The following is a 23349-nucleotide window of genomic DNA, read 5'->3' on the forward strand; positions in this document are numbered from 1 at the left end:
TAGGTACTGGGTTTCACCGCCTCCCTTCCCTCGCCATCGTACGACGCAACCGAAACACCACACTGGACACACATCCATTATAGTCGCGTACACCCAACAGATACATTAAGACACAAGTCTCACACAACGCGAGGGAAGCGACCATTGTGCACGGCGGAAGAAAACCCTTTAGACTAGTGGGCTGAACCTACACTAAAGCCGGCCGGGGTGGCCGAGCGGTTCTAGGCGCTACTGTATGGAACCGCGCGACCGCTACGGTCGCAGGTTCGAATCCTGCCTCGGGCATGGATGTGTGTGCTGTCCTTTAGTTAGGTTTAAGTAGTTCCAAGTTCTAGGGGACTGATGACCTTAGAAGTTAAGTCCCATAGTGCTCAGAGCCGTTTGAACCTACACTAAACTGTCTCACTGCCAACTGTTGTGACCAGGCGGAACTGCAGTCGTCGGGGCGTAACTGTGGGATCTTTGATTGCTACGGGAGATGATTCAGTGCAACTACAATATAGGAGATACTAGTTCGCATTATTACATGAATGAATAAAATGGTTTACTTAACTTGATACAATCCTTTGCCAAAGGAGAACTGGAATATTTACAACTGTTATTGACTATTAAACCACGCCTTGATGCATACAGTTACGAACTCTTCTCATCAAGTACACTGTTCAACATTTACAAAAGTGCGTTTCCACCTGCTGCTTGAATTGCTCTTTAGTTCTACTCAATCATGTTGACAGCTTCAGCTGACATCATGAACTGGGCAGAGCGCGTCCTTTCTCGGCTCTGTATTGACCTCAGTGCGAGAGCGCTTCTGTACTGACAGACAGGACGTGTCTTCTTCAGCGTCTCTATTTCGTCGCCGCTGGTTGCAGCGAGATGTCGCTAATGTCAGCTATATCGATGTGTATTGCCGACTTTGGTGCGGTGCCGTAATCTTTGGACGGTACCACGCCAACAACGCCATACCAGTCTTATTTTGTTTCCCCCTATCTGTGTGTGCACCAAAGCGTTTAAATTTGTACAAGGGGCAGTGAAGTGAAAACGAGACAGATGGTAAAAAGTAAGTAAAATATTTATTATTTCAGAAGCAATCGTCATAACTGTTAAGACATTCGTCACAGTTTGAGTCAAGACGGTCAGTACCTTCGTGGAAAAATGTTTGCGGTTGGGTACACAATCGTGATTGTACACAGGTGTGGTCTTCTTCATTCGAAGCAAATCGACGACCACGAATGTCTTTCTTCAGGGCTCCAAAAACATAGAAATGGCATGGGGAGAGGTCGGGACTGTATGGAGGATGTGTAAGGGCTACCAACCGAAAGTTGTCAAGTGTAGTCGAGACGCCCGGGAATGTACGCGGACGGCGCCATGCTGTCGCAGGATAATGCCAGCCCACATATTGCCAAAGTTGTTTCGCTGGGAAGCCCTTCCACATCCTGCATACAGTCCCGATCTCTCCCCTTGCGATTTCTGTATTTTTAACGCCTTGAGGAAAGACATTTGTGGTCGTCCATTTGCATCGGATGAAGAGATGAACACCTGGATACAATCATGGTTCGTAGGCAATCGCAAACATTCTTTTTTTTTCATGAAGATGTTGGCCCTCTTGTCTCACAGTGGTATTAACAGTTACGGCAATTACTTTTCAAGTAATAAATAGTGTACTTACTTTTTTTCCATCCGTCTCGTTTTCATTTGACTGACTCTTGTAACTAACTATACGATACCGTTAGTTGGTAGTAGTCATTTTGTTATAAATCAGAGGGAGAGGACGCTGAGACATTTTCAGCCTCCAGGACGATTCTTTGGCGAGTGACTGAGAAAAGTGTTGCAGTGATAAGCTATTGGCTTCGCATTCGGAAAGACAGCGGTTCAAATTTCCGTCGAGATATAAGTTTTCCGCGGTTTCCTTGAGTCGCTTACTGGGTTGGTTCTTTTGGAAATGTCTTATAATGTTTCCTTCCTCATTCAATCTTCTACTCAGTCCCTAATGACCTTGTCCTCGACGAGACTAAATTCCAAATTTCCTTCTTTATTTTGTTCCTTTCTCCTGCGTGCGCCTCGGAAGTGCAGGCTATTACTTACGACTGCACCTGAAAACTCTCCCATGTGTACGAGGGTCGTTCAATAAGTAATGCCCCACATTTTTAAAGCCATTAAGGGGCTCCGGAACGCCCTATACGTGCAATGTTAAAATAACGCTTATAAATTACATCTTTCCTCACAAAGTATTAGAAGTAGGAAGTTGAACTTTTTACAGATTATTTATTAGAATATGGGCTACAACTTAACACAGGGATTTTACAAAATTTTAGTTCAGTTATTAAAGATGATTTTTTTTTTCAATTGTAATGAAAATTCACAACATTTTTTTTGCAATTTTTTATTTATATATTCAAAAATATAGTTTTTTGGAAAAAGTCTGTGTTAAATTATGCAGAAGGTACTGTGTAACATTTACTGAAAGTTTGAAATAAATATGTTTGGAAGATCCTTAGAAAACATGTAATTAGTATGAGAAAATAAAAGTTTTGGGAATCGGGCGACAAAGATTGGATTAACTTTTTAGTGCATTTCAGGTCCATAGGATGGATTATCTTCATCCTCTGCAAACTCCTCCTCCAGCTTCCTCTTGTTCCTCCTCCTGTTTACTCTTGCTTGTATTTCTAGACTCTTTACAACCCTGTCTGCAGCCCGAAGGCGTTCCTTGTCTAAAGCAAGCATCGCTTGTTGTTGTGTTCGTAGATTTTGCTACCATTTTCTTCAGTTGCAGTTACTGCAACACTGTTCCAAAAGGTGGTCATGTATGAACACATATCACATTTCAGTTGTATTTCACTAGCAAGTCCTACGTGCTTTATTATGGAGAGTTCCGGACCAACTTCACTACAATGAATACATCTTACACAGTTTGAAAAAATTCCTTTGAGAACCGACATATCAAATATTTCATTCACATCCGATTCGCCCATAAAACATTCATAGTTTTCACTCATTGAACCAAGCTTCTTCTGTGAAGTATTTTCTTTCCCACTTTGACTGCTATGGGCAGGTGTACTTGAGAGGTTAGGTTCACTCACTTGGTTATCGTCTTTATTGTTTACAGTAATAACACATACCTTTGGCTTTCCAACATTTCTCCTTTTCTTAAAAGCCTTCAGAGGATTTCTAATAACTTTACTTTTACTCATTATTATACTTCAACAAAACAGAGACTCAAGAAACAGAATTAATTACGAATATTTTCGAGATAACGACAGGGTAAATAAACATGAAACAATCGACAATCACACCAGCGATATATATTGAACCATCACAGGTTAGCCACAACACATACTTTATCTCACATCACTAAAATGTACCTGATGAACACGGACGTTAATAATAACACCATTTGACAGCAGTTTAGCAGCGCCACAGTGGGTCACGCCCATGTAGAACACATTTCAAAAAAAATTTAAAAATAGTTGTAGTCTTCGGAATTGAATAAATTATATATCTATTAAAAGGTAATAGTCTGCAGATTCAGAAAACGCAAAAAAGTAAAAATTGAACTTTTCATGATTTTGAGCCTTTCCGGAGCCCCTTAATGTACATAGACAAACGTCCTTGTTGGTGCCTCACATTTAATGTTTGTTGTATGCGCCGGTGAAGCTTCGAACCGCTCTGGCAGATGGCAGAGCCGTAGTACAGCGTCAAAATGGCGTCTACATACGACTCACGTTACAAGCCGCGTCCTGTTATTGAATTCTTGTGTGCAGAAAAAGAAACCTGAGCGAACATCCATAAACGTTCGTGTGCAGTGTATGGCGATGCTATAGTTGAGTACAGTTGGGCGATGGGTATAGAAAGTTACAGGCTCAGGAGATGCAGAAAGAGATCTCCATGATCAGCCACACTCTCGGGACGTCCCGTCACAGCCACGGCTCCAGACATGCTGAATCGTGCGAATGCCATTATTCGTGCCGGGCGGCGCATAACAACTCGACAATTGGCTCTCCAGTTGTCGGTCAGCATTGGAAGTGCGTCTGCAATGATCGAGACTCTCGGATATTCAAAGAGGTGCTCACGATGAGTTCCTCGAATCCTCACAGCGGACCACAAGATTCAAAGAAAGGCCATTTAATCTGAATTGTTAGAGCGTTTTGAGACCGGCGGGGAGGCCTTTCTGTAACGGATCGTTCCGGGGGGCGAAAGCTTGGTGTATCGCGCCGGAAACAAAACAGCAGTCCATGGATGGCATCGTCCTCATTCACCACAAAAGAAGAAATTCAACTGTACCGGAAAAGCCATGGTGACAGTCTTCTAGGATTGTGATTGCGTCATTCTCGTGGATGTGATGCCAAGAGGATCAACCATCAATTCAGAGGCATACGTGAAAGGTGGAAAGCAGAAAGGTGGAAGGAGTATAGAGGGTATATACAAGGGCGATGTACTTGAAGACAATATTATGGAAATGGAAGAGGATGTAGATGAAGATGAAATGGGAGATACGATACTGCATGAAGAGTTTGACAGAGCACTGAAAGACCTAAGTCGAAACAAGGCCCCGGGAGCAGACAACATTCCATTAGAACTACTGACGGCCTTGAGAGAGCCAGTCCTGACAAAAGTCTACCATCTGGTGAGCAAGATGTATGAGACAGGCGAAATACTCTCAGACTTCAAGAAGAATATAATAATTCCAATCCCAAAGAAAGCAGGTGTTGACAGATGTGAAAATTACCGAACTATCAGTTTAATAAGTCACAGCTGCAAAATACTAACACGAATTCTTTACAGACGAATGGAAAAACAGGTAGAAGCCGACCTCGGGGAAGATCAGTTTGGATTCCGTAGAAATATTGCAACACGTGAGGCAATACTGACCTTACGACTTATCTTAGAAGAAAGATTAAGGAAAGGCAAACCTACGTTTCTAGCATTTGTAGACTTAGAGAAAGCTTTTGACAATGTTGACTGGAGTACTCTCTTTCAAATTCTGAGGGTGGCAGGGGTAAAATACAGGGAGCGAAAGGGTATTTACAACTTGTACAGAAACCAGATGGCAGTTATAAGAGTCGAGGGACATGAAAGGGAAGCAGTGGTTGGGAAGGGAGTGAGACAGGGTTGTAGCCTCTCCCCGATGTTATTCAATCTGTATATTGAGCAAGCAGTAAAGGAAACAAAAGAAAAATTCGGAGTAGGTATTAAAACCCATGGAGAAGAAATGAAAACTTTGAGGTTCGCGGATGAAATTGTAATTCTATCAGAGACGGCAAAGGACTTGGAAAAGCAGTTGAACGGAATGGACAGTGTCTTGGAAGGAGGATATAAGATGAACATCAACAAAAGCAAAACGAGGATAATGAAATGTAGTCGAATTAAGTCGAGTGATGCTGAGGGAATTAGATTAGGAAATGAGACACTTAAAGTAATAAAGGAGTTTTGCTATTTGGGGAGCAAAATAACTGATGATGGTCGAAGTAGAGAAGATATAAAATGTAGACTGGCAATGGCAAGAAAAGCGTTTCTGAAGAAGAGAAATTTCTTTACAGCGAGTATAATTTAAGTTTCAGGAAGTCATTTCTGAAAGCATTTGTATGGAGTGTAGCCATGTATGGAAGTGAAACATGGACGATAAATAGTTTGGACAAGAAGAGAATAGAAGCTTTTGAAATGTGGTGTTACAGAAGAATGCTGAAGATTAGATGAGTAGATCACATAACTAATGATGAAGTATTGAATAGAATTGGGGAGAAGAGGAGTTTGTGGCACAACTTGACTAGAAGGAGGGATCAGTTGGTAGGACATGTTCTGAGGCATCAAGGGATCACCAATTTAGTACTGGAGGGCAGCGTGGAGGGTAAAAATCGTAGAGGGAGACCAAGAGATGAATACAGTAAGCAGATTCAGAAGGATGTAGATTGCAGTAACTACTGGGAGATGAAGAAGCTTGCAAAGGATAGGGTAGCATGGAGAGCTGCATCAAACCAGTCTCAGGACTGAAGACCACAACAACAACAACGTGAAGACTCTGAATAAACTCAAGAACCGTTTCCGACGCGTTCGATCGGACAAGAATCCAGCAGAAATCTTGCTCCAACACAGTAACGCTCGCCCAAAAACTAGTGTGAGAACCCGGGAACACATTGCCAAATTTGGTTGAATATCATTGCCTCATCCACCCTACAGTCCAGACCTGGCACCCTCGGACTTCCACCTCTGGGCCGCTTAAAGATTCTCTACGGGGTATACACTTTGAAGATGAGTAGAGTGTCAGTCATGCAGTGAAAACATGGCTGCGCCTACAGGAGAAGAGCTGTTACCAGCAGGGAATACATGCTCTTCCACAAAGTTGGCGTACGGTCATAGAACGTGATGGAGACTACGTAGAAAAATAGGACATGGACAAGACATGTTGATGTATATTGTCAGCAAATTCTCACTGTTAACAATGAATATGTTCTGAGATAAAAATGTGGGGCATTACTTAGTGAAATATCCTCGTACACTTGCCGCTCGCATTGCGTGGCTTGTCATCATTGTATGTGAACTGAAGGTGAAGGGGGAGAAATGAATGGAAAGGGGTTACTGATGTGAGCCGCATCGGGACACTACGCGGAATCACATAACTGTCATGATTTGTCAGTGTGTAAAAATTACTTCGCGGATACCCCTACCGGTTATAATGCGAAAAACTGAGCGCTGTGTGCTCGGAACGTATCGCAAATGAATGAACGTATTTAAAAATGTACTGTAGTTGAAGTGGTAGGCTTACTTGGACGTTTGGGAGAGCAACATTACGTAGACGCAAGCAAAGTGTCCGGCCAGATAGCGACCAGCGGCTGTGGCTGGCTGCGTCGCCTTGCGCGAGCCCCCAGCGGGCAGTACCTCAGCTGGCCCCCAGGCGTAGCGCTGTGCAGCCGCCGCAAGACGTGGCAGAATGCACTTTGCCCTCGCAAGCCACTGTTGGTCTCGCGCAGTTCCAAGAAGGCTCCGGAAGCGACGTCCAGATTCCTGTTACACTACCCTTCAAGGTACACTGACCCGCGGTACAGATGTGTGCAAGTGGGGCCCGTATTACACTGTCAGAGTTATTTGACAAATCTTTCAAGGGGCCTGTCTAACCCATGTAAATCTAGGCAAGTATTTGACCCATTTCTGAAAAAACTATCTGATGCAGGACCTTAATATTATTTTGTATGTTACATGATGCTAATAGAGTCAACTGCACTAAAATCTACTTTATCCATTTTATAGTTTTTAAGAAATACTTTTTAAATTTATTAACAAAAATATTAAGTTTTTTCCTACAGAAAATATTTTTGTATGAGGTTCTTAGTGGGGGAATATTAATGAATGTAGTACCAGTGGTGGCTTTTTACGTTATGCAGAGTCCCTGAAAATTTCATTCATTTATCTATGATAGTTTCTGATATAATGGGGCATATCTGCTGAAAATTTTAGTTTGCGGGAAATTGACTTTAAAGAAAAAGCTTTTGAAACATGTTATTTACAGTTAATTAAAACTGTCCTGCTGCATATGATGGCCCTTCTTTGGCAACTAGCAGGTCTTCAAGCTTCTTTTTCACCGTCCTGGATGTTTGTCTTGCTTTCTTGGCCATATTAGATGCAGACCTGTCTGCATGGGCTATCCTCATTTTATCGCAATGTTGCAGCTCAGTGATCATATTTTCACCAGGATTAATTCCCAGCTTTTTCAGTACCCAACACTTTCCAATATTACCACAATTGAATGTAATAAGAGCATCATGAACGCCTAGTTTCATTGTATGCATGCCTACACATACAGTTTTAGGAAGGCGATTCCAAACTATGCTGTTGATACATTCATTTGGGTTCCGTGTCTGCCCATGCAGACATTTCCTTAGAAGGTCAGGGTGAGCCAAGTCTCTGAAAATAGGTTTAATTGCTGTTGTAACAGCAGCAGCAAGAGAATGCTGGTGAGAATAAGATTCTCCAGTTGCCTAACCCCTATTGTATTTGCACCACGAATTTTCTCCTGATGGACACAATCCATGACATGGCTTATCATCAGTAGAGGACGTTAGGTATAAGCTTAACTTGCAGGAGCTTCTATATAAATAGCTGTGAAAGAGGTGAGTACATTTGTAAACAAGCACTGCAAACGTAAGTATAACAACTACTCGCAATCACACTTGAACAAAACTAACAGCGTGTTTGAAAGTGCGTTGTTTACAAACAGCAGAAACAAAAGGATGCGGACAGTTGCATTCCAAGGATAGCCAACACACTCGGAAATTTAAAAAAAAAATCCCTAACGTGCAATTAGGGGATATAAAGATGTAAAATATATGCAGAAAAGTGGGTGACAGAAAAGTGAGCGTGGCACATGAACACACGTGGTAGGAAAATGCTCTTTAAATGCTCGAAAAAAAATTTTTCAGCAAAATCCTTTTCAGACTACTTAAAAAAACCATAATCTATCGAAATATGATGAAAACCGAAAATCGATTTTTTTCGACCTGAACCACGGTGTGGTCCCCTTAAAAACGCTAGGACCACGATCTAACTTTTTATAAAAGAAATAATGAAAATACCTCAGGGTACAATCAAATATTCTGCAAAACGGCTATTACAAAAGATATTTGACAACGACTTTTACAGTACAATACTGGTGTACGAGGGCGGCTGCATGGTGTGTTCTGCGTGCACAGGGTTACAGAAGACTCTGCTTGGTTGCCAGTGTGGTCTCTGTGTCTGTCCCACCACACGTTCCAACAGTTGACTACCCTGGTAAATGGCAACACAGGGGTGCGCGTCATATTGGGCCATTGTTTCAGGTTATGACTCTGCCTAGCACAATTTATAGGCTCGGTAAACTATCGCTTTTGCTTCTGCAGCACAGCAGCAGGCAAGTAGTCTGGCCATACCTGATCTAACATCGAAATCACCGTTAAATACTCTACGCGCAGCTCAAATGGCTCTGAGCACGATGGGACTTAACATCTCAGGTCATCAATCCCCTAGAACTTAGAACTATTAAAGCTTAACGAACCTAAGGACATCACACACATCCATGCCCGAGGCAGGATTCGAACCTGCGACCGTAGCGGTCGCGCGGTTCCAGACTGAAGCGCTTAGAACCGCTCGGTCACAACAGCCGGATACGCGCAGCCAGAAGCGCACGTTACAGGTAGGGACGGCGAATATCGCTATTGTCCGGAGTTTCAGGTGCTACACTGTCCCTTACCATTGGACATATCCGCACCACCACATTCTTAGATGAACACTATAAGCAGAACTTTGCGGACAGGCCATCTTCGATTTTCTTCAGACTTAAAGGTCAGTGCTCGAATATCAGTTTCCTAAACCTGATGCGACAAGTGACAGAAAAATCGCGTGACCTACAAGGAATCGAGCCAAGACAGGTTTGTAGTTCGACACCTTTTCAACGGAGCCATCACCCGACTCCGTAGATGAGGTCGCTAACGCAGGCTTCTGCGGTGGCTCTTTGAGGTGAGCCGGTTCGAATCCTGGTGGAGAAAGAAGTTGTCACAGGCAGTAGTCGACCGATAAGGTGAGGAGAGATGGTGGCTGATCAACAGACTTTGCACCAATGCCCTGGATTAAATTACTAACTTATGTGCAGTATCTCATCAAGCAAGGGCATGTGATGGTGATTGTGGTGGTGGTGGTGATCTGTACGTCGAATAGAGACGCTTAGCGCGATGGCCCCCTCGGTGTTATTTTAGAGGAGAAAGCTGTGAGCCGGCACAGGGTTTCTCTCTCTCCCTTGTCACCATCATCATTTTTATACAACACAGACACAACACTATACTATACATGCATCCATTACACACACCTCCACAAATACACATATCATACATCTCACATATCCGCAAGGAAATGGACCAGTGTGCTGCAAGGGTTGTCCCCTTCTGGATACCATCTTCCAGCTGGTTTTGGAGGTACCCTGCTTCTCATCAGACTTCTCCTCTGAAATGACAGCTATTACGTAGTAACAGGCGCAGGTATGTTGACAAACAAGAGTTTATTATTCCTATTATAAACTAGTTTAACTTCTGATCGACAATAACTTCTTACAACCAGTAACAAGAGCAGACCCTTATGATGTTTCTGAATCAAATTTGGTTCTGTATTATCTGTAGATCTCCCTGGTTGCCAAGCCCCACGCTCACAGAACTTCACCATGGATGGAGCTCCGTAAGCCCTGCCTGCTCTGACGCCACGAGCACCCGTTTAGCTCGCCGGGAAATATCTCCAACATAAATACCATAACTCAAACAGATTCAAAGTTCAAATGGCTCTGAGAACTATGGGACTTAACATCTGTGGTCATCAGTCCCCTAGAACTTAGAACTACTTAAACCTAACTAACCTAAGGACATCACACACATCCATGCCCGAGGCAGGATTCGAACCTGCGACCGTAGCAGTCGCGCGGTTCCGGACTGAGCGCCTAGAACCGCTAGACCACCGCGGCCGGCAACTCAAACAGAACCCGATTTCCTTTTGCCTACATCTATCATTACTTGAACCTAGTCTTTCACAATTCAGTTCTCACCCTTATATTTTTATAAACACAAATACACACGATCTCGCAATCTCAAATCAGCAGTAAGGGTGCAGATCACCAACACCCATTGACTACCATGTGCGTTTGCACCCTTACACTGCTCAGAAGAAGAACAACCACCTTTCGCACAGGCGGCTGAACCTATCACGTGGGCCAACATACGATATTTACATTTTACTGAGCCATCGAGCGAGGATATCCCAATAACGTATATTGCAGCCTGACGACATAAACTTTTTTTTATAAAATTCAAACTGAGGAAGTCCGTTTTTATCAGGAAGTTAGCATACGACCAGGAAACAAGAATGCGTGTGAAATCTTATGGGACTTAACTGCTAAGGTCATCAGTCCCTAAGCTTACACACTACCTAATCTAAATTATCCTAAGAACAAACACACACCCATGCCTGAGGGAGGACTCGAACCTCCGCCGGGACCAGCCGCACAGTCCATGACTGCAGCGCCTTAGACCTCCAGGAAACAACTACACAGTACTTTCTCCAGTTATACTTTAGTAGCTTTAGTGTATGTTAACATTTTCCAGAGAAAGATAAAAATACGAAAGTAATCCAGACAAGTCTGAAAATGGACTTTCATCTACATCTATGTGACCTCTCTCCAATTTACACTTAAGTGTATGGCAGAGGGGTACATAGAATCACTCTCAGACTATTTCTCGAGCGTTCGACTTTGGAATGAATACCACTTGCGAAAAATAAATACCTAAATCTTTCCAGGCAAGCTCTGAGTTCTCTAATTTTATTACGATGATCATGTCCACCTGTGTGAGCCGAAGTCAAACAAAATCCTTCAATATTCCGAGCAGAAAGCTGGTGATTGGAATTTCGTGATAAGATCTCGCCGCAACGAAAAACGCCTTCATTGTTATGATTGCCACCCCAACTCCAGACTCCGTGACAGTCTCCCTCCTATTTCGCGATAGTACAAACCAGGTTGCTCTTTCAACATTTCGATGTCGTCCTCCGTTAGCACTATGTGTCAAGGATCCACACCGCACAGCAGTACTCCGGAAGAGGACAGACAAAAGTAGTGTAGGTAGTCTCTTATGTAGATCCGTCGCATCACCTAAGTATTCTGCCAGCAAAACGCAGTCTCTGGTTCGCCTTCCCCCACAGTCTTTTCTATAATGGGTAGAATAAAAGATGCTTGTAATTGTAATCCATAGGTATTTAACTGAATCGACGACCTTTAAATTTGTGTGGCTGGTCTTCAAACAGAAGTGTAACGGTTTCTTTTAGTACTCATATGGAGGAACTCACACTTTTTTATTGTTTAGGGTCAGTTGCCACTTTTCGCACTCTACAAATATCTTGTTAAATTCGTGTTGATCTTCTGAGATGACTTTGCTAGATGATAAATGACAGCAGCGCCTGCGAACAATCTGAGAGGATTGCTCAGATTGTCTGCTACATCATTTATATAGATTAAGAACAGTCGAGGGATTGCAACACTTCTTCGCCGAACCACAGACATCGCTTCTTTTTTTATTAGATAACTTCCCCTCAATTACTACGAACTGTGACCTTTCTGACCGGAAATCGTGGATGCAATCGCATAACAGAAATGATACTCCATATGGACGCAATTAATTTTCATGTTATTTCTCAACTACTGTTACTGTTGAAAATATTTTTGTCTTCTCTGATAAAGAAGGGAAAAAGATATTTGACGTCTTGGAATTTTGACTTCATTATCTTCTGTCAGTGTAAAGCTGGTTGAAAAGCAGCTTCACTTTCATTCGGAGTGCAACCGTACGCCAAAGACCTACATAATTGCCTCGCACAAAAATGTACTTGTTGGGTGCGTCACCTTAATAGATTCATAGCCCACTGAGTTTAACAGTTTTCTTCACAGAAGGTTGGGGTTCCGATCTACAACTTTATAGATGTTGAATATCAATAATTGTCTACTTTACAGATGAAGCAGGGTGTTGCATGCTGTAGAGAAGAAATGTAAATCTATGCCAGTCATCTGTACTCAGGCAACGGCCTTGCCGCAGTGGATACACCGGTTCCCGTGAGATCACCGATGTTAAGCGCTGTCGGGCGTGGTCGGCACTTGGATGGGTGACCATCCAGGCCGCCATGCGCTGTTGCAATTTTTCGGGGTGCACTCAGCCTCGTGATGCCAATTGAGGAGCTACTCGACCAAATAGTAGCGGCTTCGGTCAAGAATACCATCTTACGACCGGAAGAGCGGTGTGCTGACCCCACGCCCCCTCCTATCCGCATCCTCCGCCGAGGATGACACGGCGGTTGGATGGTCCCGGTAGGCCACTCGTGGCCTGAAGACGGAGTGCATCTGTACTCCAACAAATAGACTTTTCTTCTAGACTTCAGGAAAAAAGATGAGCCACTCTGTCCTGCATAGGCTCTTTAATTACGAACAACTATTGCGCCCTACATCAATTTTAACTTGCTTCCTGTATTCATCCCATGACGTTTCTGTGCAGTTTTTAGCCATCTACGCTTACCCTCCAATAAAAACTGGGCAATTCCTTGATGCCTCCGAATGTGTCATATTGACCGATACCAGTACCTATGAATTAGTTATCCCTTCTATCCATCAAATCTTCAGCACTCTTCTGTAGCATCACATTTCAAAAGCATCTGTTCTCTTCTTGTGTGAAGTGCCTATCGTCCACTTTCATTTCCGTGCAAGGTTACACTCCTGTCAAACACCTCCAGAAAAAATTTCCTGTTAAGTACGTTTAAATCAGGTGTTAACAAATTCCTCTTTTTCAGAAATGCGTATTGTGTTATAATCTTTCGGCATTTTATATCTACACTACTTCGACCATCATAGCCGGCCGCTGTGGTCGAGCGGTTCTAGGCGCTTCAGTCCGGAACCACGCGGTTGCTACGGTCTCAGGTTCGAATCCTGCCTCGGGCATGGATGTGTGTGATGTCCTTAGGTTAGTTACGTTTAAGTAGTTCTAAGTCTAGGGTATTGATGACCTCAGATGTTATGTCCAATAGTGCCATTAGAACCATTTCGACCATCATAAGTTACTTTGCTCCCAAATACCAAAATTCATCTGTTATTATTATTGCCTCATTTACTAATCTAATTCTCTCTGCACCCCCTGATTTAATCTGACTACATTGATTCAAGTGGCTCTGACCACTATGGGACTTAACAGCTATGGTCATCAGTCCCCTAGAACTTAGAACTACTTAAACCTAACTAACCTAAGGACATCACACAACACCCAGTCATCACGAGGCAGAGAAAATCCATAATCCCGCCGGGAATCGAACCCGAAAACCCGGGCGCGGGAAGCGAGAACGCTACCGCACGACCACGAGCTGCGGACTTGACTACATTCCATTACCTTTGTTTCACCACTCTTGATAGTCATCTTATAATCAGTTTTCAAGCAGCTATCCCTTCCGCCCAACTGCTCTTCCAATTCGTTTGCCGTCTCCGACAGAATAACAATGTCAGTGGCAAAACTCTTCTTTTTTTTATTTCATCGCAATGAACTTTAATTCTTTCTTGAAATTTTTCTTTGCTTTCCTTAACTGTTTGCTCAGCCTTGTCTCAGTCCATTCTCAACCTCTGCTTTCCTTTCCTGTCTTTCGACTCTTACATCTGCAGTCTGGTTTCTGTACAAGTCTTGCTTAACCTGTCGCTTCCTCTATTTTTAACCCTGCTCATTCCAGAATTACAAAGAGTGTAACGTAGTCAGCACTGTCATAAGCTTACTATGAATCTACAAATTCGGTAAACATAGACTTGCATTTTTTTAAAACTGTCTTCTAAGGTAAATCGTAGGGTCAGTATTGCCTCGAGCGTTTCGACATTTCGTTGGAACCCGACCTGATCGTTCCAGAGATCGGCCAGTGTTTTTCCATTCTTCTGTAAATGATTCGAGTCATTATTTTACAACCATGTCTCATGAGACTGATAGTTAGGCAATATTCAGATCTGTCAATACCTGTCTTCTTTCAGGAATTGGAAATACTACATTCTTACTGAAGTCTGAGGGTATTTCGCCCGTGATCTGTATTGTGCACTCCAGGTGGAATAATTTTGTCATTTCTGACTCTCTCGAGGATATCAGTAGTTCTGAGGGAACGTCGTCTACTCCATGGGTCTTGTTTCGACTCTCATACGGAGGAGATGAGTTTTCGTATCGATCATAGCCGGGCTGTGAAAGAATACAGGGTGTGGACAAAAACATGGAGACAGCAAAACCGCTACACATTACCATACGTTACATGATGACGGGAAACCGTTGTTATTCCAAACGCCCTCCAGTCGTCTCGGGATGCATAAATACAGTTCCAGTATAGTTTTCAATTGAATCTTATGCCATCTTTGCTCCAAAGTACTGACAAATTTAGGTAACGATGCTGGAGGAGGTAACAGTGATCACGCACCCATCTCTCTCTAACGTAGGCTACAAAAGCTCAATAATATTGAGATCTATTGCCTGTAGTGGCCAGGGGAGATGTGACAATTCATCCTCGTGCTTACAAAACCAGTCCCGGACGATGCGAGCTGCGTGAACAGGTGCCCTGTCGTCATGGAGCACAGTGTCACCATTGGGAAACAAACTTTGTACCATGGGATGGACCTAATCAGCCAAAATGGTGACATAATCAATGGCAGTAATGCCATCTGGCTGACCATGGGGCCGATGGTTAACCACAATATAGCTGCCGAAATCATCACCGAATCCCCGCCACGTTTCACTCGTGGAACGTAAACTCCGTCAATAGTTGGAAACGGTGTAAAGTAAGACTCATCCGACCAAACGACATTCTTCCATTGTTCCATAGTCCAGGTTTTATGGCTTCGGCACCACATTGGTCTGTTACGGACGTTTGCATCACTGATAATTGCTTTTGAGATTGCAGCTCGCCCTGAAATTGGCAGTTAATGTAGCTCTCTTCGTATTGTTTTGCCGGTGACAGGGTTCAGGATTGCGACATTCAGTTCTACAGTGACTTTTGCAGTTGCCATTCTTTTAATTTTCATCACAATGCCCTTCAACGACGGTCCGTTGTGACTTAACAGGTGATTTTTTGAAACACCAGATGCTTTGACTGTATTGGCCTTGGACACATCCACCATACGAATACCAACAATTTGCTCTCGTTGGATTTCACGTAGCTCTGACATAAGGCAGTCCCAACTAGGCAGGACGTGACCACGGCTGACACTTGCAACGTGTTGAGGACTATGCACAGCTGCTGTTCGTAGTCAAATACAATAGCGCAACCTGCAGGCCTGGCTAGCATATGCATTTGTGTTCAAGCATATATGTCTTGCGGTATTTCCATATTTTTATCCACGGACTGTTTGTATAGAAAGTAAGTGCTCAAAAAAACGTTATGCAAGTTCCTCATGACATGAATAGTTCGTATTTATTCGAAGACCTCCTTCTCAACACTCTTTTGACCACAGGAAATAACTGTGTGCAGCCTCCCGTGTAATGGAGATAAAAACAAACGTGCGCTGTCATTTCGGGTCAACAAAGTGCGCTGAGTCTGCACTCGTAAACGTCATACTGTGGTTGGTGTGCGCTGTTCGGTCTGTCAGCATGCCTGGATTTCAAGCTTAGGTCATGCGCGCATCATTACTTCACAATAAGAAGGCTTGTTAGAACAGGAAAAATGTCCACATCATTCTTCACTGAAGCGCCAAAGAAACTGGTGCAGGCATGCGCATTCAAGTACAGAGATAAGTAAAGAGGCAGAATACGGAGCTGCGGTCGGCAACGCCCATATAAGACAACAAGTGTCTGGCGCAGTTGTTAGATCGATTACTGCTGCTACAGTCGCAGATTATCTGTATTTTAGTGACTTGGAACGAGGTGCTATAGTCAGCGTAAGAGCGATGGGACACAGCATCTCCGAGGTAGCGATGAAGTGGGGATTTTCCCGTACGACCATTTCGTGTACCGTCAATATAAGGAATCCAGTGAAACATCAAATCTCCGACATCGCTAAGGGCGGAAAAAGATCCTGCAAGAACGGGATCAACGACGTCTGAAAAAGTCGTTGAACGCGACAGAAGGGCAACCCTTCCGCAAATTGCTGCAGATTCAATGCTTGGCCATCAAGTGTTAGCGCGCCATTCATTCAACGAAACATCATCGAAATGGGCTTTCGGAGCCGAAGGCCCACTCGTGTACCCTTGATGACTGCACGACACAAAGCTCTACGCCTCGCCTGGGCCTACCTGGGCCCATCGACACCGACACTGGACTGTTGACGACTGGAAACATGTTGCCTGGTCGGACGAGTCTCGTTTGAGCGGATGAAACGAGTACGGTATGGAGACAACTTGGATATCAGCAGGGGACTGTTCAAGCTGGTGGAGACTCTGTAATGGTGTGTGACGTGTGCAGTTGGAATTATATGGGACTCCTGATACGTCCAGATACGACTGTGCAGGTGACTCGTACGTAAGCATCCTATCTGATCACCTGCATCCATTCATGTGCATTGTGCACTCCGACGCCCTTGGGCAATTCCAGCAGGACAATGCGACACCCCACACGTCCAGAATTGCTACAGAGTAGCATGAGGAACACGCTTCTGAGTTTAAACACTTCCGCTGGCCACCAAACTCCGCGGACATGAACATTATCGAGCATATGTGGGATGCCTTGCAACGTGCTGTTCCAACCACTCGCAATCTTAACGGATTTATGGACGACCCTGCAGGATTCACTGGGTCAATTCCCTCCAGCACTACTTCAGACACTAGTCGAGTCCAAGCCACGTCGTGTTGCGGCACTTCTGCGTGCTCGCGGGGGCTCTACACGATATTAGTCGGGTGTACCAGTTTCTTTGGCTCTTCAGTGTAACATTCGGCCGCAGCGAGACGCAAAAACACTGAAGTAGTGGTAGCCCGCTATGAACACCAGCTGAGAACAGCTTCCTACAGATAATGGGTAGGGCACGCTCCGCGAACAAGTAGTATAAATCGACTTTTTCTTTTCGGAAGCAACTAGCGTGGGAAAGGTTGCCTGTGCAAGGGAATTGAAATTGTAATAACGGTGTGGGGTTCCCATCACCAGCGAGTGCAGGATTTGTCTGACGCGTGACGATCGCCGGAGATGTGAATAGCACCATTCCAGCTTTTGGCAAAATCTGAGCGTTCATCTACAGTGACTGCGTATCTTTTCTCATTCCATTTTCCGATTATGCTCATTATGTGGACATTGACGTAGTACGATTCTGAAAGTACGCGAAACTCGTCTGAAAAGACGAATCGCCGTAACTCAAGCGCTCTTGATCCGTGGTTTGTCCGTTAGGATGTAGTCCGTTAGGATGTAGGCAAAAGCAGAAATTATCGGTGACAAGATAGTACAAATAATGTAGATGTAGAGAGGCAGTTGTCTCCAGTTGCTGATTAGCGGTCTCGTGAGTAGCATTTCCAAATTTCGTTAAGTATTTACGAAGGGAGGTCATGAAACACGGTTCTGAAGGATCCGTCGAAAGAGTAAGTTGTATGCCATCATCAAGTTTCACTTTGTTTCATTTAATTACATACTTGGCCGAGCAGTAGAGACAACACTCAACGAAAGACAGTCCCACGTGACAGTCTTCCGAACGATACAATTATAGTAAAATGGTTCAAATGGCTCTGAACACTATGGGACGTAACATCTGAGGTCACCAGTCCCCTAGAACTTAGAACTACTTAAACCTAACTAACTTAAGGACGACACACACATCCATGCCCGAGGCAGGATTCGAACCTGCGACCGTAGCGGTCGCGCGGTTCCAGACTGAAGCGCTTAGAACCGCTCGGCCACACCGGCCGGCAATTATAGTACGTCTATACAAAAAAGCGAAGGGAATATCGAACATTTGCTCAAAGACTGCGCTAACGTACCTGTGTGTCATTATTTCTTATCACCGTAACTTATTTGCCTTCTTTCCCCCCACCCCCCTCGCCCTGCCGCAGTACCTCTTTCATTGAATCGCATTCAAGGAGACTATATTATTTATAGTGGAAAACTTTATACTTCTCGATCATTAGAGTAGATTGATGAAGCGATTTTTTTGTTCTCGGACCTTCCGAACACCTCACAACCTCACAGAAAAGATTTGCATAGCATAATTTTTTCTTGTAAATTAATCTTAAAAGACCGACCATGTGACATGACGCAATGAGCAGCATCCTCGCCGATACATTAGCGTTGACATTTGTGGCCACTCATCCCGATGTAGATTATCCTCATTTCCTGAAATCACTTCAGGTGAAGGGATGCCTCACTAGACAAACTTCATTTGATTGCCTTGCAATTTCTTGCGGTTCCAATCCGAACTTGTGTTCTGTCGCTAATGACCTCGTTGTGGACGAGGCGCTAAATATTTAAATCATCATTCCTTCTGAAAAACCCCCGTGAAATCGTATTTAAACTTCGTAGTACAACAGATCCATACACCTTTCCCCCCCCCCCCCCCCCAGCTAATTCCATTATCATATGGCATAAAATTAAAATTCATATACAAGATACAGGGATTTGATTGATTTCGTGATGAATATTATGAGCTTTCTAGGTAGAAGACAGAACTCTGGACTGTGAAGGTCACACAAATGCATACTTTCTTGCATTACGAGTGCTTTCAAGCGGCCGACGCTCACGCCACACTTTTTCCTTTAGTGTGATACTTGCGTTCTGGAGTGGTGTTCATTGTCATTTGCCCTTATTATGAGAAAGGCGGTATTACAGTAAATAATAAACTCACTGCAAGCCTTCGGTAAAACGAATTTAACTTCACTTGAAGCAACAGTTGGGTGCCTTGGTTCATTACTTTGACACAAAGTACGAAATACACATCTTCACAGTGTGACAGATTCTATTTGTGTTTACACACATATATATATATATATACGAGGTGCGGCTAGAAAAAAACCGGACTGATGCTGGAAAAAACATTTATTTACAATTATTTACAATTTCATGTTATCTCCAGCAATGTACTCTCCTCCTCGGTGTCTACACCGCTCCATACGAATTTTCCACTGTTCATAGCAATGCTGCAGATCGTTTTCGGTAAGTCCATACATTACTTCCGTCGCTTTTTCTTTTACTGCTTCAACAGTCTCAAATCTAGTTCCTTTCAAAGCTGACTTGACTTTAGGGAAAAGAAAAAAGTCACAGGGGGCCAAGTCAGGTGAGTAGGGTGGATGATCTAAGATGGGAATGTTGTGTTTTGCCAAAAACGTCTTCACTGACAACGCACTGTGAGCTGGGGCATTGTCTTGGTGAAGGATCCATGACTTTTTTCTCCACAAATCGTTCCGTTTTCTCCGTACTCGCTCACGTAGGGTAGCCAGGACGCTAATGTAGTAATGCTGATTCACTGTTTGTCCCTCTGGTACCCAATCAATGTGCACAATCCCTTTGATGTAAAAAAAAAAAAAACAATCATCATTGCCTTGAATTTCGATTTTGACATTCGTGCTTTTTTTTGTCGTGGAGAAGCAGGAGTTTTCCAATGCATCGATTTTGTAAGAAGGTGGGATCACTTTCAATGTTTTCCAGGATGTCAGAACAAATCATTCTTCGGCGTTCCTTCTGTTCAATTGTGAGACACTTTGGAACCATTTTTGAACACACTTTGTTCATGTTGAAACTTTCATGAAGAATCTGCCTAACACTTTCCTTGTCAACACCTGTTAACTCAGACGCTGCTCTGATTGTTAAACGGCGATCTCGTCGAACAAGTTTACCGTTTTTTCAATGTTTGCATCAGTTTTTGCTGACAATGGTCTGCCAGTGCGAGTGTCATCACTGGTGTCTTCGCGGCCATCTTTAAATCGTTTAAACCACTCAAACACTTGTGTTCGCGATAAACAATCATCGCCGTACACTTGTTGTAACATTACAAACGTTTCACTTGCAGATTTTCCTAGTTTGAAACAAAATTTGATGTTAACACGCTGTTCTTTCTGTACACTCAACATTTTCCGACGCACAGACAAAACGTCAACTACTTAAAACAGACGCCACGGGCAGACTGAGTGCAGGAGGCAGATGAAACTCGAGCAGTAGGCGGAGCGAGAGTCACGTGACAGGCCACGCGACTTTCAGCCTTATTGCATTCGTTTTATTGTTTCACCAGTACTAGTCCGGTTTTTTTTCTAGCCACACCTCGTATATATATATATACGCGCGCGATTCAAAAAGGATAAAGCAGGTAGATTAACTTTTAGCTTTCCGTCACGGTAGTAAAGTGATATGAGACGGAGCAAGTTCTTTAATAACGCTAGATTGTGGAGAAAATGCTTTTTTTTTTTTTTTTTTTTTTTTTTTTTTTTTTTTTTTTTTTTTTTTTTTTTTTTTCTCAAAGAAGCCATTTTTCAGCATTTGCCTCAGTGTTTGGGTAAGCTACGGTAAACGCAAATTAATGTGGCCGGATATGAATTTGATCACCACTTGACCAAATTGAGAGTGCAGTGTCTTGCGAACGGAGCCACTTCGCTCGTCTCAGATATAGGTAAAATTTGACTGGTGAGAGTGGTGTGAAATAGAGCTAAAGTTACTTATCATGAATGTACAGTGGTATGGCGTTTTAACTTAGCAAAGTTGCGAAAACAGCATTGAACGAGGTACAACATTAAAGTTCGTTCTCGCGTCGTTCTTTCAACGGAAACTGCAACATAATGACTGCAGTAGATATATCATCATGTAGATGAATGCAAATCCTTAGTTGTACGGTGAAGAAAAACGAGTTTACAGCTGTTGAACCATTAGCTTTATAATATAATGTTGTAGGCCGGATGTGACTAGTCTCTGCAATCTTATTTATACTTTTTGAAGACATGTATGTTATTAATAATGTCATGGGTGAGGTATAAGTAGATTGACATGTTGTTGTACATTTCGGGCCCTTTACCTTAATCATCAGAGTTTGAAGACATACTCGGAAACGAACGTATGAAACAGGCGTCTTTTGTATTTCACGCTCATATGACGGCTATACAAGACCTATGTAAGGCAATTAGGAAACTTTCCGTGGGTGCGACTGATAGCAATGGGCTTTTAACGACCAGAGCATTATAAATTACAATGAAACAAACAAGCTAAGTCCGTTCTGCGAAGCTTCCTCTTTTTTACATTCGTTTTGTGTAATTTCCTGAAGAGTACAATGTGAAACAGCAGCAGAATATCTGACGCATTATCGGTAGTTTTCCTTTCCGTGTGCCCAGCGCTGTAGCGCAAAATAAACGACGCGATGCTATTTGAGTTATTGGACAGTCTGTGATGGCAACTTTTCATTCTTGCTGAGTATATTTAATGTTTGTTCAGCATAGTTCAGTTCGGTGGTAGCCCAACTAAACTGCACACTGTCTCCTGCACACACTTTTCCTCTGGCAGTGTCTTTTGAAGGCAAAAATGACAAGCTGTCCGTGGCTCGGAGTGCACTTTAATCTGTAGGTCGTCGTATATCTGCCTGGCTAAATCAGTTGGAAGATCGGAAGAAGGTAACAACGCTTCACCTCCTGTGGGACCATGCGCAGTAAAGTACTGCGATGTCCAAAACAACAGTATGGTTGTTACAGCATTACTCACTTATTAGGTATTGCTTCTGTCGAATTATTGTCCATCACGCTTCTGCCACTGTCTACGCTTCACATGCATTTAGGTACTTTGTAGACTTCACGACTCGCCTGTTTGTCTTTATTGTTGCTTACTGACTAGGGCCCTTATCCAATGCGAGCATTCTCGTGCAGCATTCTCTATTTGCGTTCAATTATTTTCGGCTACGAAAGACCATGCGCTAAGGCAATACCTCTATTTTCCTCTCATCGCATTCCTAATTTCAGTTCACCGCCCGTCGTAAGATTAATTATTGCAGCTGTCTTCTTAGTAGGCGTGTCACAGTCTCTCCGAGGACCTTATCGATTTAGTGGTTTTGCTGATAAACAAGAGTCCGGGCTTCAAATTCAGGCAGCTTCCAAGATGATCGTGAAATGTTTTTCGTAGAGAAGTCGTATATGTGTTGGAAAATCCAGCACTGGGCTGCGTTTGTCATTGCACATCAAACATTGCTTTACTTCATTGACTTCCCATTAGATACAGCTTATCATTCGGTCTTGTTTGCGGAGTGATGAGAAGGAGGGCAGCAGCAGAAATCGAGCTGAAGAGACCTAGTTACTTGGCTCAGTGATGAAAGATATCCGACTTAATTTCGGAAGGAGAAGTTTTTAAAACACCTGTGCCGTCATCAGGATTAGGATTTTGCGTGGTTTCTGTGAATAGGTTAAGGCGAATGTTTTGGTGACTCATTTGAGAAAGATATCCCTGTTTTCCTTCTCCATACTCATCCACAGTTCGAGCTTGTGCGTAAACTTTAATGACGTCGCAGCTGGACGCTAAACTCCAGTCTTCATTGAAGATGTGATTGTGACACGTAACTGCTTGTTTTGTTGTTCGAAAACGTGACACTGCGTTACGGATGAGATAGAACGAGACAACAAACATTCTGCACTAATGCTTAATTGTATTTTTTGTCATTTAGCGACCTTGTGAAAAACTAGAATTTTTGCCGATGCAGTTAATACAGAACCTGAAAGAATAGCAGGTTTTCTGTACGCGCTCAAAGTGACAATTCGTTCGTTCTAGGTTAAGAACGGCATCTAGTGACCTTTGTGATGTGTACAGTTAGCAGTGGGTGTACGAGATAGTCTTGGCCGCTACGCAAAGTCGTAGCTGCACAGAAAATCCCAGACGCACTGCAGTGCATGTGACCGGAGTCACGGTGTCAAGTTAATACACGCTCGCCTCCACT

General features: G+C 43.3%; 1 protein-coding gene and 1 pseudogene across 2 annotated transcripts in view; both read left to right on the top strand.

Annotated features, from left to right (window-relative positions):
* The window catches only part of LOC124615459 (nuclear factor of activated T-cells 5-like), a 403737-nt gene that overhangs the window by 114813 nt on the left and 265575 nt on the right, over window positions 1-23349 (top strand). The window lies entirely within an intron of this gene.
* LOC124617459 lies at window positions 12563-12680 on the top strand (annotated as a pseudogene).

The sequence above is a fragment of the Schistocerca americana genome, chromosome 5, assembly GCF_021461395.2.
Source record: "Schistocerca americana isolate TAMUIC-IGC-003095 chromosome 5, iqSchAmer2.1, whole genome shotgun sequence".
NCBI classification, from domain to species: domain Eukaryota; kingdom Metazoa; phylum Arthropoda; class Insecta; order Orthoptera; family Acrididae; genus Schistocerca; species Schistocerca americana.